The sequence below is a fragment of the Lepidothrix coronata genome, unplaced genomic scaffold (assembly GCF_001604755.1).
Source record: "Lepidothrix coronata isolate B3197 unplaced genomic scaffold, Lepidothrix_coronata-1.0 Scaffold203, whole genome shotgun sequence".
Lineage (NCBI taxonomy): Eukaryota > Metazoa > Chordata > Aves > Passeriformes > Pipridae > Lepidothrix > Lepidothrix coronata.
Window position 1 is genome coordinate 668,229 of NW_016690383.1, and position 13,173 is coordinate 681,401.

A 13,173-nucleotide genomic window follows, 5' to 3' on the forward strand; every position below is an offset into this window, starting at 1 on the left:
TCTTTATATTCTTGCTAATAGAAATTGCTCTGATTACATTTTCCCCCTTGGCTGGAGGGCTGCAGAGCGGGAGCGATGGTCCATGGGCAGCTGGAGCACGCCTGCCTGTCCTTTGTTGGGACTCCTTGGAGCATGCTAGCACACGCTTCCATGAGCACAAACCCTGAGGGAGCCCAGTCCTCAGCCATGTATGTCTCTGCCAGCCTGTTCTGCTCGTGTTTCTCATCACACACTTCCCCTGCCTTTGCAGGTGAGCCCTGCCACGATTTCCCTTCAGCTCCTCCATCGCCCTTCCCGTCGGCCCTTCCCCTGCCCAGACAGAGGTGCTTTGCATGTGCTTTCAGAGCCCCTTTTCTGGGCTAAGCTTAGAGAAACATTCGGTGTCTGCAGAGATTCCTGGTGTTTCCCTCAACATCACTTCTGGTTTCTGCTTTTCATTTTTACCCCCACACTTCTGCAGTTAGTTGTCAGCAGATTTAGGTTTTTACCTGCAGAGAGGAGCGTGGTCAGGAAGCAAAAGGTGCCTGGATTTTGTGCTCAGCCAAGCAAGGCACCATACACCCAAAATGGTCTGGAGCTGGCTTAGCCAATGGTTTGTTAAAGGACCATTTGCATTTTTGTGCACTATTTTATGTTTTTCCCATCTTTTTGCAGAAATTCTCTGCTTACAGATAACAGTTGCCCCTCTCCCCTTCTCTGGCCAGTGTCTGTGTGCCCCCAGCAGCCTGGTTGTGTCTGACACCTTGAGCAGCCTGTGCCCAGTCAAAATTAGCATCTTTGGAGCTGAACCCCGTCATCCATCCAGACTCTTCTCTTTACACTTCTCAGTCAGCACCACCATTCTGAGGGGAGCAATGTACGACATCCAAACTCTTAGGGAGATGTCACCCTCCTCCTCCCTTTGCAGCAGGTCGCAGTTGTTTTCTGTTGCATCTCTCAGTGAAGTGATGAAAATCAAACCTTCCCGTGGCTCCAGGAAACATGGGAAGGAGCTTTTTGGCTTGGCACTCTACAGAGAAGCAGCTTGGCAAGTGCCCACGGGCACGGATGCTCCAGCTCCTTGAAGCCCATGTGCGCTGCCTTAGGGAGCAGCTCTGCCCTGGCTGATCCCAGGAAGCATCCCGTCCGGCATCCCTCTGGATGCAGCGTGGCTCTGCCGGATGCTCTCACGCCTGCCGGGGCCGTGCCTTCCCTTCCCACCCCCGGGGAGCCTGGGGAGCCGGGCTCCGACCCACCTGACACGGCCGCCTTTGCAGACATATGGTCCCTTCTCTTTGTGTTTAGTTTAGTGTGGGAGGACTCCACGCTGAACTCCTGGAGCTTTTAAGCTATTGTTAGTGCCGACACGGCCCCGCAGCAGCCGTGGCAATTTTACAGGCATGGCCCCATCCCTAACAAAGGCAATTAGGATGCTATTCTGTTGGAGCTTTGGGGATGAGAGATTTCTAGTGCCTGGAAGGAGCAGTCTGGAAAGGGCATAATCTAATGCAGAAGGTGAAGACAAAGGCATTTTGGAGGCAGGATGTGGTGGAAATGGGGGTATGAGATGCTCAGAGGGCAGATCTGCAGCGGGAGTGGGGGTGCAGGAGCCCAGCAGCTTGGGGTGCAAGGTTGGAGTGAGCAGGGGAGCAACAAAGATGCTGCTCTGGGTAGGTACAGGGAGAGGCATTGACTGGGGCTGGCAGGAAGGAGATGGGCTGGGGAGAAGAGGAAGGGCTGGGGGGAAGGGGAAGAGCTGGGGGGAAGGGGAAGAGTTGGGTGCTCTGTCTTTGGGCAGGAAATGGTGGTTCTGGTGAGAAAGGTGTGGGGTGGAGAAAGCCCCAAGGTGTGATAACCACTGGGGTGTGACCCTGCAGAGCAGTGAGCAAAGGACATGGAGGTGACAGCTGGAACAGGAGGGTCACAGGGCTGTCAAGTGATCTTGGAGCTGCGGAGGCAGCACAGGAGAGCTCGGAGGAGCAGGAGAGAGTGGTGAGGGCCACCACCACCATGTGGTTTGGTGCAGTTCACCCAGGGCGAGTCAGGAGTCCGTTTCCAGTCACAGGGCTCGAGTTGTGTTTCGTGCTGCTGGCTCCTTCCTCGTTTGGCTTTTCCAGCATCTGATCTGAGTGTTTGTTTGCTTCCAGTGATTTCAGTTGTTTTCTGTTTTAGCTCCTGACCCCGAGTGCCTGGGCTGGGGCAGGCAGGCACCGTTTGAAAGCCGCCACTTGGCGGCAACAACTGTTCAAGCCGTGGAGCAGCACCCATCTAACCCCTCATTTCACACACTCGGAGCTTCCCAAACATTAACCTTTGGATTAAAATTTTCCATGCTTGGTCTCTCCCCAGATGTGATGTCTGAGCTTTGGTTTGGGTTCATGTTTTTCATGTTTGCTGGATTCGTATTATGGGAGAATGAAAGAAATACTTTTCCCATTTAAAAAAAAAAAAATTATAGTCTTCATTTATTTGTTTGGCTTCTTTTTTTTTTTTTTTCATTCGGGGATTCACCAAAAATGGTTGAAGTTTGAAGCTGAAAATAATTAGGTTGGCTGCAGCAAGCTGGTGTTGCAGCACTCAGGGAAGTGCTGTGGCTCCAGGTGTGCAGCACCGTGGGTATCACCAGCACAGCCTGCACAGCCCACTCCAGGTACGTGCAGGCGCTGCCGGCAGAGCCAGGAGAGCCTTGGTGTGAGTCAGGCTGAGTAACTCCAGATTTGGAAGAGGGCGTCTGGTTTTTTTGTTTTTTAGAAAAGGGAAAAAAGTTGTTTTTCAGGCTCCACATGCAGGATCACGATGCGCCGGGGCCACGCGGGCTCCCAGGCCGCGGTGAGTCAGGCGCGGGGATTGCTGCGCTGTTTTCAATCCTCTGCTCAGCGTCGCAGGTCGTGGCATCCTCGGGAGGTGACGTGCTCTAGACAGGGCGATACAGTCGCCCCGGGGTGGGAGCGCTGTGGCACAAATCCTGCCTCAAAGCCCCCGAGCAGCATGGCTGTTACTCCCCTCTCCTTTGCGACAGAAGCTCTACCTTGTTTCATGCAATATCAGCTGGTGGCTGCACCTTGCCTTGTCCTGAAGCCAAACACTCAGATCCCACTCTTGACACTTCCTTGTCCACCTTGGACATGCTCAATGCTCTGCATTTCCTTCCCTACATTGATTTTTTTTTTTTTTTTTTTTGCTGGCTGCTGCACCCCTCCTCTGTGCTCCAAGTCTGTGTGCTGCTCATCGGGTGGGGACCTGTGCTGCTCACACCAGCGCTTGTAATGTCTGGCTTGCGGCTCTGCCAGAGGCCAAAATTGGCTCTCGGTGCACGGCTGGATCGCGAGGACGGTGTTAGATGGAGGGTGGAGTGAGCGAATACCCCTCTCTTCCTACTGTGCTTTCAGGAAATGTCTCTAATGCAGCTGTAAGTGTGAATGAAGTCAAAAGGATGGATCGGTGCCCCTGCTCCAGCCCACCCCACTTGTCGGGGCCCATCCAGAGTCCCCACCCTATTGTTCTGGTTCAGCTCCTCCGTTTCAGGGCAGGGGCCCTGCTCTGTGCTCAGCATCCCGCTCCCGGGAGGAGGAGCTCTCCCGAAAACAAAGACGCAGCGAATAATTTTCCTTTCCCCAACAAACCGCTGTTCCAATTCCTCCTTCCCTTGCCTTCCCTAGGTGTGTTTGCAGCTCTTGGCCCGGCTGGAAGTGAGCAACTGCAAGACTCGGGCCATTAATCATTTGCCAAAAGAGCTGAGTATTGGGTATAAGTAGCAGAGCTGTGCTCGCTGCTTCCTTTGAGCAGAGCAGGATCCGCGTGGGCCGGAGCTCTCATCCAGTGCAGAAAGTTACCTCTCTGGTAGGCTAACAAGAGTGTCTCCTGCTTGGAGCAGCCCCTCCTGGAAGAGGACATGGGCTCTCAGGCACAAGAACGTCATCGGGAGTCCCCTAAGTGGCAGCATTTCACTGTAAAGCAAAATACAGTGTTTGTCCCTCCCTGAAGTGGCTGCTGGAACTGTTGTGAGCTGCTTCCCGCCCTGCCCCGAGCCGCCGGGAGCGTGCTGCCAGTGTGGTTCTTGCGGCAGGGGGAAATGCCAGTATTGCTAATATCTCTAGGGCTGTGGTGTCGCAGCCGACAGAGCTGTGGTGGCATTTTTCTGGTGTTATTACATTGCCTGCTGTATCCCCACCCTCTGTTTTCAAGGGAATTCAGCATTGGCCCCAACAGAGCAGCCAACGGTCGGAGGAGCTCCTCCCTGCACACGGCAGCCCCAGCCCTGCGAGCTGCCCCTTCACGAGGGCTTTGCCTGCTTGTCAGTTCAAAGCAAAGCTGCTTCTCTTTCTACTTCCAAAGTTGAGGAGAACTGGAGTGCCCTGAGCTTCCCAGAGGCATGCAAGCAGCAGTGGGGCAGCTCGGCGCTGACGTTGCTCAGTCTGGCTTCTGGTTTGTGGAGTGGAGGTTTCTCATCGCATGGCTCTGACTCAGGTATCTGTTTCCTCTGATGTGGGCAGCCGTTGCTGGAGCTTTTGCCCTGGGCACACAGTTGCTTTGTGTCTCCCAAGGGATGGTGGGACTTTAGGGAGAGCTCCCCGAGTGCTGCCATGACCGGCCAGTGGAGTGGGTCCCTGGGGTGGTAAAAACAGTGTTGCAGGAGCAGCATCTACCACACCACTCCATGTTCTAAAGTTCCCCTAAAATTGGTGGAACAAGCATCCAGTTTGTGTCCTAGAGTAAAAAGTCTGAAGGAAATGAAACACACACAACTTGATTCAAGCCGGTGTGTGCACGTTAACTCAGATTTTGGGCTGCTGCTGCTTCCCGTAACTCACCCACCCAGCTGGGTGTCAGCTCAGGGACTCTCAGCTCTTCGCTCTTCATCCAGCTCCGTGTAACAGCAACACCAAATTCTCTTGGCATGGGGTGCTGAGGAGGGATTTTTTACAGTGTTTATTTTGTTGTGTTTCCCTGGCTGAACAGCCCTCCCTCAATTCAGTACGTTCTGCCACTGCCACTGACCACTCCAACCAGTTTCCCTAGAGCAGGATCCCAGTTCAGCAGGTCAGGATTGTCACCCACTGAGAATTGCTGGTGTTTGAGGAAGTGAAAATCCCTGTGGGGAGGCTGCAAGCAGTGGCCAGGTGGGAGCTGTGCTGCTTTAGGAGGTTTTAGCGGTTCTCATTAAAACAATCTCCTGTAGACTTGGTTTCCTAAAAGAAGAGGAGAAAATTCCAAAGACTTTCATCCCAGTTCAAGTATCCACCAGGGCAAAGAGCTGTGGAAGTTACAGTGGGATCTCAGATGACATTCTCTGGAAAGCAAACTTAATAGAGTGCAAGTATGAAACGCTCAGCCCAGAGCAGCTGTGCCCTCTGCAAGGGCTTGGCCAGTGCCTGCACGTCTCCCTTGCCTCTGCCTAGTAATGAAGGGCAGAGAGGGGGAATCAGGGGTCTGCCAGAGGAGCCCCCCCACTTCTGAAGCCTTTGGCACCTCTGAGAGATATTTAAATGACAGACAGACATATAGGGATCTGTAAATACTCATTTGGTGCCAACTAAACCACAAAGAAGATACAGCATTTGTGGTCCAAGGAAGTTTAAATATTTGTGGTCAAACTTAAAATTCGACATAAAACTCTCATCTGCAATGGAAGGCGGCCAGGAACTGCATGGAGAACGTATAAGCTGTGTAAACTCACAGAAATGGCTTCCCAAAAGGCTCTGCCAGCACCAGGCAGAATATTCCAGCTCTTACCTCTCCTCCCTCACGCTGCTGAGGTCAGGAGTCAGGTTTGTGAGGGACGGGCAGCCTGTTAACACCTCCAAGGGTGGAATTCCACCATGCTATGGGTGTTACAGGCTCTCACTGTGGTTTCCTCTCTGCCTGAAGCAGAGGTGACACTGGAAGGGTGAGAGGTGGGTGGTGTGGGCAGGGCAGGTGGAGGCTGTCAGGGTGAGCTCTGGTTTGAACCTTTTTTTGCTATTTTTTTTATTGTAGATTCTCATCCTGCTCCCCCATTCCTCTGTCACACTTTTCCTTCCAGCCCCCAACGTCTTAGCACTCTGCTAACCCAGACACTGGCGGCTGGTCCTGTGGGACAGGAATCACCAAGTTACTCTGTGGGTCAAATCACGAGGCAGTCTCTAGTTGTCTCCATGGGGAAGTCCTTGGGAAAGAGCTTGTGCTGTCAGTGAGAGCTGTCTGTGAGGGCTCTACGCTGCTACAGGGCACAACACCTCGATGTGGGGTGGGTGTAGGGTCTGGAGGAGCTGAGCTGAACCTCCACGGAGCACTGCTGGTGTGCTGGAGATGGACATTTTTAGCAGGAATTGTGCATCTTCAGACTTCCTCCGTGTGAGCCCTACGGAGACGCCAGGTCCCTCCTGCTGCCAGTCATTCTGGGAGGCACATTCTGGAATGGGGAGAGTGTGAGATAACCACAGCACTGTCCCCACAAGCTCGAGCAGCCTGGACTTGGCTCCTGCCCTTCTTTTTTCCATGTACCCTGCAGAAAGGGCTCTCGCTGTTGCAAGAGCGCACGGAGATGTCGGATTGAACATTCATCAGCCGCATTTCCCGAATTCCACAAGACACAGATCCCAGTCCTGGCACAGGAACAGCATCTCTGGTCACCAGTGTGGCCCCACGAGCAGATGTACCCAAAAAACACCCGGGGGTGAAGAGGTGTTGGGATGGCCTGTCCCCAGCACCAGCATCCCCCAGAGCGGTGGCCTCAGAGGAAGGGCAGCGTGTGGTTGCTGAGAGCAGAGCAGTCCCCTTTCCCTTACTAAGCAATCCTCCCTTCCTCCACCGAAGAGCCTGCTAACCACTTTCTTATCTGTCTGAACTCTGCAAAACAATCTCTGGCAAGGCAGGCATCCTCCGAAATGGCAGAGGAAATAAATTCCCCCAGTCCCTGAAAAGGAAAAGCCTGGAGACTCCTGCAGCGGGGAGAACAGCCCATGCCCTGCAAAAGCTGTCGGTGGTGCCATGTTGGCTTTGCTGAGGATACAGATCTTGCCTTCCTCCTTCCCCAGCCTGGGACCATGGGCTTGGGGCAGGATTTTGAAGATTTGTCTTCCCAGGTTAGGATTCCAGTAGGATCTACAAGGGAGGAGCAGAGCGGGCTCCTCTGGACTTGTCTTGGCTTTACTCTGTGGCTTGATTTTTTTCTCTTTGTTTCCCCTGAGAAGATTAGGGATGTGCTGGTAACTGGGATGGGAGAGAGGAGGGAGTCCCTGTGTGTGATTCACTGTTTGTCTGGGAGTCATCTGCCTCTTTCACAGCCTCTTTCAAAGCTGTGATTTTTTTAGCCCCTTCTTCACACAACAGACAATTGAAATGTGTGGTCCTGTGCTCAAGGCTTCACCTCAGATAGCAGAAATGCCCTGGATATATCACTGCTGTGAGGATCAGCACTGGGACATGTGGTCATGGGGGGTGGAAAAAAATGCTTTCTCCAGTGAAAATTCCGGCAGAAATTCCTTCGGTGTTTTGCTGGAGGCAGTTACACAAGGAGAACCAGGCAGGAGCCACACTCACAAGCCACATGAAACATCTCCATCACTCAATGGGCATCTCCTGTACCCCATCATCTTCCCTGGGACTTCTCATCCAGGCTAAAGTCATGCTTTCCTCTTGTTTTGATGCTGCCCAGTGGGAATGGGCTGGTGAGAATAAAATTAACTAAGCTGATGACCCATCTCCTGTGTACGAGGCATTGAATGAAGCCTGGAGCCAACTGCTCCCTGCTGCAAATGCTGCTGCTCCCTGGATCTGACAAAGAGGTTCTTTAGCACATTTAACAGGTGAATAAGACATTAGGGCAACTCTTTCCAAGCATCAGTGAAAGCCAAAGGCTTCGTTTGCAATCCATCAGGAACTTTCCCCTCTGGGATGTGTAGCCCCAGGGAAGCAGTTGGTTCTGGGCTGTATCAACCTGGGCTGTTCTGGGTTGTTTCAGCTGTATCAACCCTCCAGGCCATCCTGGGCTCAGGAACTCAAGAGGGATATAGAGGATGGTTTTCCATCCAGAGCATCTGCTTCAGGTGGCTTTAGTGTTGACTCTTCCACAAAAGTCATGAAAGGTTCCTGCTGCATCTTCAGATGTATTTTGTGGTGGAAAAACAGCTTTCCTCAACCCCATGATGAACCATCACCAAGGAAGGGAAGACTTGAGAGCAACTGTGAGATGTTCTCTTGGACAGTGCCAGGCTGTGCCACAGCACAAAGGGTTTCAGGGACATAGGCTGGGACCTGTGACAGTGTAGGGTTTCCATACAAAGTTTCAAGTGTCTTCTGACCTAAATCAGTAAACATTCGGTCTGTATTCCTGCTCCACAGCCACTGGGTGCCAGTCAGGGAAAGAGAACTGGCACCTTTATATCACCCGTGTGTCTTCTCTACATCTCTGCACTGGATAAACAAGGCTGGTCTTATCCTGGCAAACCTTGATTATGGTGGGTAGTTGTCTCCCTTTCCATGCTGCTTTCCAGCTTTAAAGGCCAGTTGTGGCTGAGCTATGTGGCCAAGGTTGGAAAGACAGAGGGTTTGCCAGGCCAAAAAGCACATCTGCTCCGATGACTCGTCTGAGACCATGTTGCCCCAGTGCAGAGGCTGGAGCTGTGCCTCTGCAAGGCTCAGAATGCTGGGAGAGAGGTTTTGGGTAAGACATAGCCACACCTTCTCTTTGGGGAGCCCCTGCAAAGCAGGGAGAGTGGTCCTCCAGCAGAGGCCATGGGGAAGAGCAATTGGAGTGATTCTTCTGGGCTTATCTGTCTTCCCTGGGTGTTTTCTCATGGTCATCTCTGCTGTGATGGAGTTTCAGGCATGGATGTGGTGGATCCTTTCCCCAGCTGTGCTCTGTTTGGTGCCAGGCACTGCCCATGCTGGCACAAGGTCCTGCAAAGCCAGGGCAGCAGCGAGATCCATTGGAGCCAGTGGTGCCTTGATTTGGGCCCTGTTGCAGCCACAGTTGCTCTCTCGGGTCACACAGAGAGTTGCAGCCATGTGGGAGCCGCATCCACCAAACCTGGTTGTGGGATTAGTCAAAATTAGAAGTTTCTCTGAGAGACCTGTGGCTGCAGGCAGCTCTCAGCTGTCAAAACCAGGGTTGCATCCAGCTGTGAGCACTGCTGCCCAACCTCTGTCCTCCCTACCCAGGTGGCCAAACCCCTTCAATCTGTATTTGGGGCTGGGCAGAGCAAGGAGATCCTCAGGTCACACCCTGGCTGGAGAACGAGCCCAGAGAAGTTGGGCTGTGATGAGTCCAGGGTTAAACCCAGCCCAGCTTCTGTGCGAGCCTGCGAGATGAAAACCCAGAAGGGATGAGACCAAACCAGGCTCTTTCCTCTGTGCTCCTCCTCCAAGCTGGATCCCCAGGGATGGGAGGAGGCAGCACAGGGCACAGGGAGGCTTTGAGCCATGGCCTGCCTTGCCTGGATGTTTTAGCAGGGTCAGTGCAAATGTTTCAGCTGGGCCATGTAGTTGCTGCGTGGTTTAGATTGTTTGGGGCTCACTTAGTTTCAGCATCGTTCAGCTACTTCAGCTAAGCCATATTTAAACTGATGTGGCAAAAACAGTGTTATCCCCATGCTGGAGCGTGCTGGAGCTTGGCTCTGAGTCCCAGTCCTATCCCGTTCCCATCTCTGAATCTGGGATGGGATCTCTCCATGCTATGACTCAAACTTCTCATGTCCTTTTCCCCTTTTGAATCCAGCTGTCAGGATGTACTGGTGTCTCCCCCTCGCACATAGGAATGCAGAGCCGGCAATGGCAGCCTGTCCTCCAAGCAATCCCTTCTCCAAAGCCGCTGCCTCCTGTTTCCTTGTGGAGTCTAAGGTTTTGTTCAGGGAGAAGCTGCCAGGGTCCCTCCACACACCGCTGGCAGCAGCGTGGCATTGCCAGAGGCTGCCGTGGGAGTGGGGCAGCCCCCTCCAGACCAAGTTCCCCCCGGGATGTGGCAGGTCCCTGCGGCTGAGCAGGGCTCCCCTGGCCAGCTGGCTTGGCTGCCTCAGGCTCTTTGGACTAGCTGAAGGAGTCTGCATTCCTGCCTTCCAGTTATTTGCTCTTTAGGACGCTGCGTAAAATTAACAAGTTGTAAAAGTTGATTGAAGGCGGCGGAGGGTGTGACAGCGATTTGCTGAGCTGCGGGAGAGCCGTGTGTGGAGCAGCGGGGCCGGGGCGGGGGCACAGCCGCTGCCCCCCCGGCTCCAGGCACGTCTCTGACCCAAAGCGAGACCGTGGCTGGTTTCTGGTGGTGTCACCCTGCCAGCACCAGGTGCAGGTGTCCCCTCGGGCACAGTGCTCACAGCTCTCCGAGTGAGGCCCTTCCCTCCCCCTAAATCTCCTGGAGGACACGTGGTGATGTCGGGGCTGCATCTCCTTTGGGCCAGGTGCAGGAGTTCTCTGCCTTCCACAGCACTGAGGGAAGCTTTTCCCTTCTGCCTGTTTTATCTGCAGGGGGAAATAGCCAAGACCATAGAGGGGATCAGCTTCATTAGATCTGGAGATCCCTCATTAGACTGGGGAACGCCACTCACTGCTGGCAGGAGGTGACACTGGCACTGCAGAGTGGCTTTGAAGACCCAACAGCTGGTACAGTTAATGTGCAGCCCAGTGGGTCTCTACAGGCAGTTAGTGTGTGTTAATGTGTGTCCTGCTGTGTCTTACTCAATGATCAGTATGTTAATATGTGACCCATGAATTAGCAGTTGGCTAATGAGCCTCGTCAGTGTGGCCGAGCAGTCGCCAGCCCCCAGTGGGTGGCTGGTGCTGGAGCTGGTGGTGAGCCCGTCTGATGGAGAAGGAGATTGGAAACCTCTCCCCTCCAGCCCTGATGGGATCAGGCTGGCAATGGGGGCTGCTGCAGCCGAAGCCACCTCGGTCCCACGCCTGGTCCCCAGCCACGTGTCCCCGAGAGGCACCGCGGTGGCGAAGGGCTCTGCGATGCCTCTGGGGAACTGAGCCCGGGTCACGGACGGGGGCACCAGACCACTTCAGCAATTCTCGGTTTCGGTTTTCCTTTGAGAGCGGCTGTGTGCGTGTCAGGCCTATTTTCATACCCAGCAATGACTTGAAGCCAGGCTTTCGGTTCCTGCTGTCGCACTGCACGGTCGGAGGGGGAAGGGCTGTATTCCCCGTTGGGGCCGGGGTGTCTGCTGCCACATCACCAAATGCACTGACACCGTGTCATTTTGTACTCCCATTCCTTCGGGAAGGGTGGGCACAGCTCCTGGTGTCCTTACCATGCTCCACTGGAATCTCCACGTGAGCTGACGAGCGCCTTCACAGCCATCCCCACTGCCCCACTTATCCCGGAGCTGCCACGGGCACTCGGGTTTCCACTCCGAAACAGGAAGTTTCTGACAAAAGCAGGTTGCTCTGCAACACGCAAGGTCCTGCTCTGCCGTTCGAGAGAGACCTGGGTGCCAGTCACAGGTCACTTCTTTCCCAGCACTGCCGAGGCTGGGCTGCCCCACGGCGGGGCCAGCCTGGCTGCCGACAGCCCCGGGCTGCTCCTCGAGCTGGGCTGCACGTGACAGGGATGTGCAGAGCATTTGCTCCTTCCCTGTTTTTCATTCATGTGGGCTGGAAAAATGTGTTCATGAGACGAGTTGCTGTGGCATTATGTCATGGGCCTTCATTTGGGCTCTGTTCTCCCCAGCAGATGAGCTGGATTTAAGCATGTGCTGTGCTGGCTTGGCAGGAAATCTGGTGTTTCCTACTGGTTTCTTCTTCGGGGGAGGAAGGACTGATCACACCTGCCCTTGTCCCAAGCCCCAGCCATGGGTGAAGGGAGCTCTTCTGCACTATGCCTGGTCATTCCCAATCCAGGAGGCTCAGATTTAAGCCTTTGCTGTGCAGTGATGGCTGCGCTGCAGCTGTGTCAGCACCCAGCCCCTCCTGAAAACCTCATGAGTCCTACACTGGATGCAATGGCTTTTATTTCTAAAGCTGTCCTGAGAAATCCCTCAGGAATGGTGTCAGGATAGGGCGCCTGTCTCTTCCGCACCTAGACAGGCAGTTCCTGCATCCCTTTCCCCAGTGCTGCTGCTGTTGGCCACATCCTGGCACCCCACAGCACGTGGCTGGTGGTGGTGGGCACTCTGCTCACCCAGCAGCCTGGGCACAAGGGAACTGCAGGTACCCAGATTGGAAAATCCCTGGGCTGAAGTCACCCCATGTGAGTCAGGCTGGGTCTCCATGGCATTAGCCCGTCAACTGGGGGTGAAACTGGTGGTGAGGTTTCCACCACTTCCCTCGGGGCTGCTGCAGCCCAGAGCTCTCATGTTGTTTCCCATGACAGGCATTCCCATTTTGCTCTTGTTCTCTTTCCTTCTGACTTTCCTCTGCACACAATCGTTCCTGAAGGAGAGCCAGGAGGATGGGAATGTTCCTGTGGTGACACTTGCAGGGATTGCTCCTGGCTGGATGTCACAAGCAGCAAAGAGCTGTCCTGGGACAGATGGTCCCCAGCAGCCCAAACTGCTTCCAGGGCTGCTGGGCCTGTGTCACTTTGTTCTTGCTCACCTTGGTCCCACAGGACACATTTTTTAGGAGCAGAATCAATGATTATGGGTCCCCTAAATATTAACTCTTGTGATCAGCCTGCTCATACTACCTTTCTGCAGCAGCAACTGCCTCCACAGAGAGGAAGGGGATTCTCTTCCCCCTCTACCTGTCTGTCTAGGTACAGGGGGGACACGGGATCCCAGGGGGGATCAAATGGAGGCAACCCCAGCTGCGGGCCCACGAGGGTGCTTCGCTCTGGCAGTAGCTGGGGTGGGAGGTTGGAGGTCAGAGGAGGGTCAGGTTTTTGACACGCACTACAGCGACACGGTGGTTAAAATTAGCCCGCAGAGAGGAAACTGGCAGCTCTGTGGAAGAGCAGAAGTTTCCTCTCACAGCAGCTTGGTGTGGCTGGGCTGCTGCTGCTGCCAGCCCTTGCTCACTGTGGCACAGCCCCTCCAGGGCACAGCATGGGGACGAGCTGGTGTGCGGTGACACCAGGGTGTGTGGCGTTGGCATCGCACCGTGTGTGTCCCTGGGTGTGAGGCACCTGGTTGAGTCACCTGTATGGGGTCTGACCCTCTCCCCAGCTTCAGAATCCCGGTCATGGGAGCCTGCAGGGACCCTTTTGGGAGGGGTGGGGTGAGGCTCTGTACGAGCAGAGCAACACCAGGGTGGTTTGTGCGGGGCAGGAGAAGCTTGGGT

General features: G+C 54.3%; 1 protein-coding gene across 3 annotated transcripts in view; it reads left to right on the top strand.

Annotated features, from left to right (window-relative positions):
* Positions 1-13,173, top strand: part of SMG6 (SMG6, nonsense mediated mRNA decay factor) — a 109,673-nt gene that overhangs the window by 77,624 nt on the left and 18,876 nt on the right. The window lies entirely within an intron of this gene.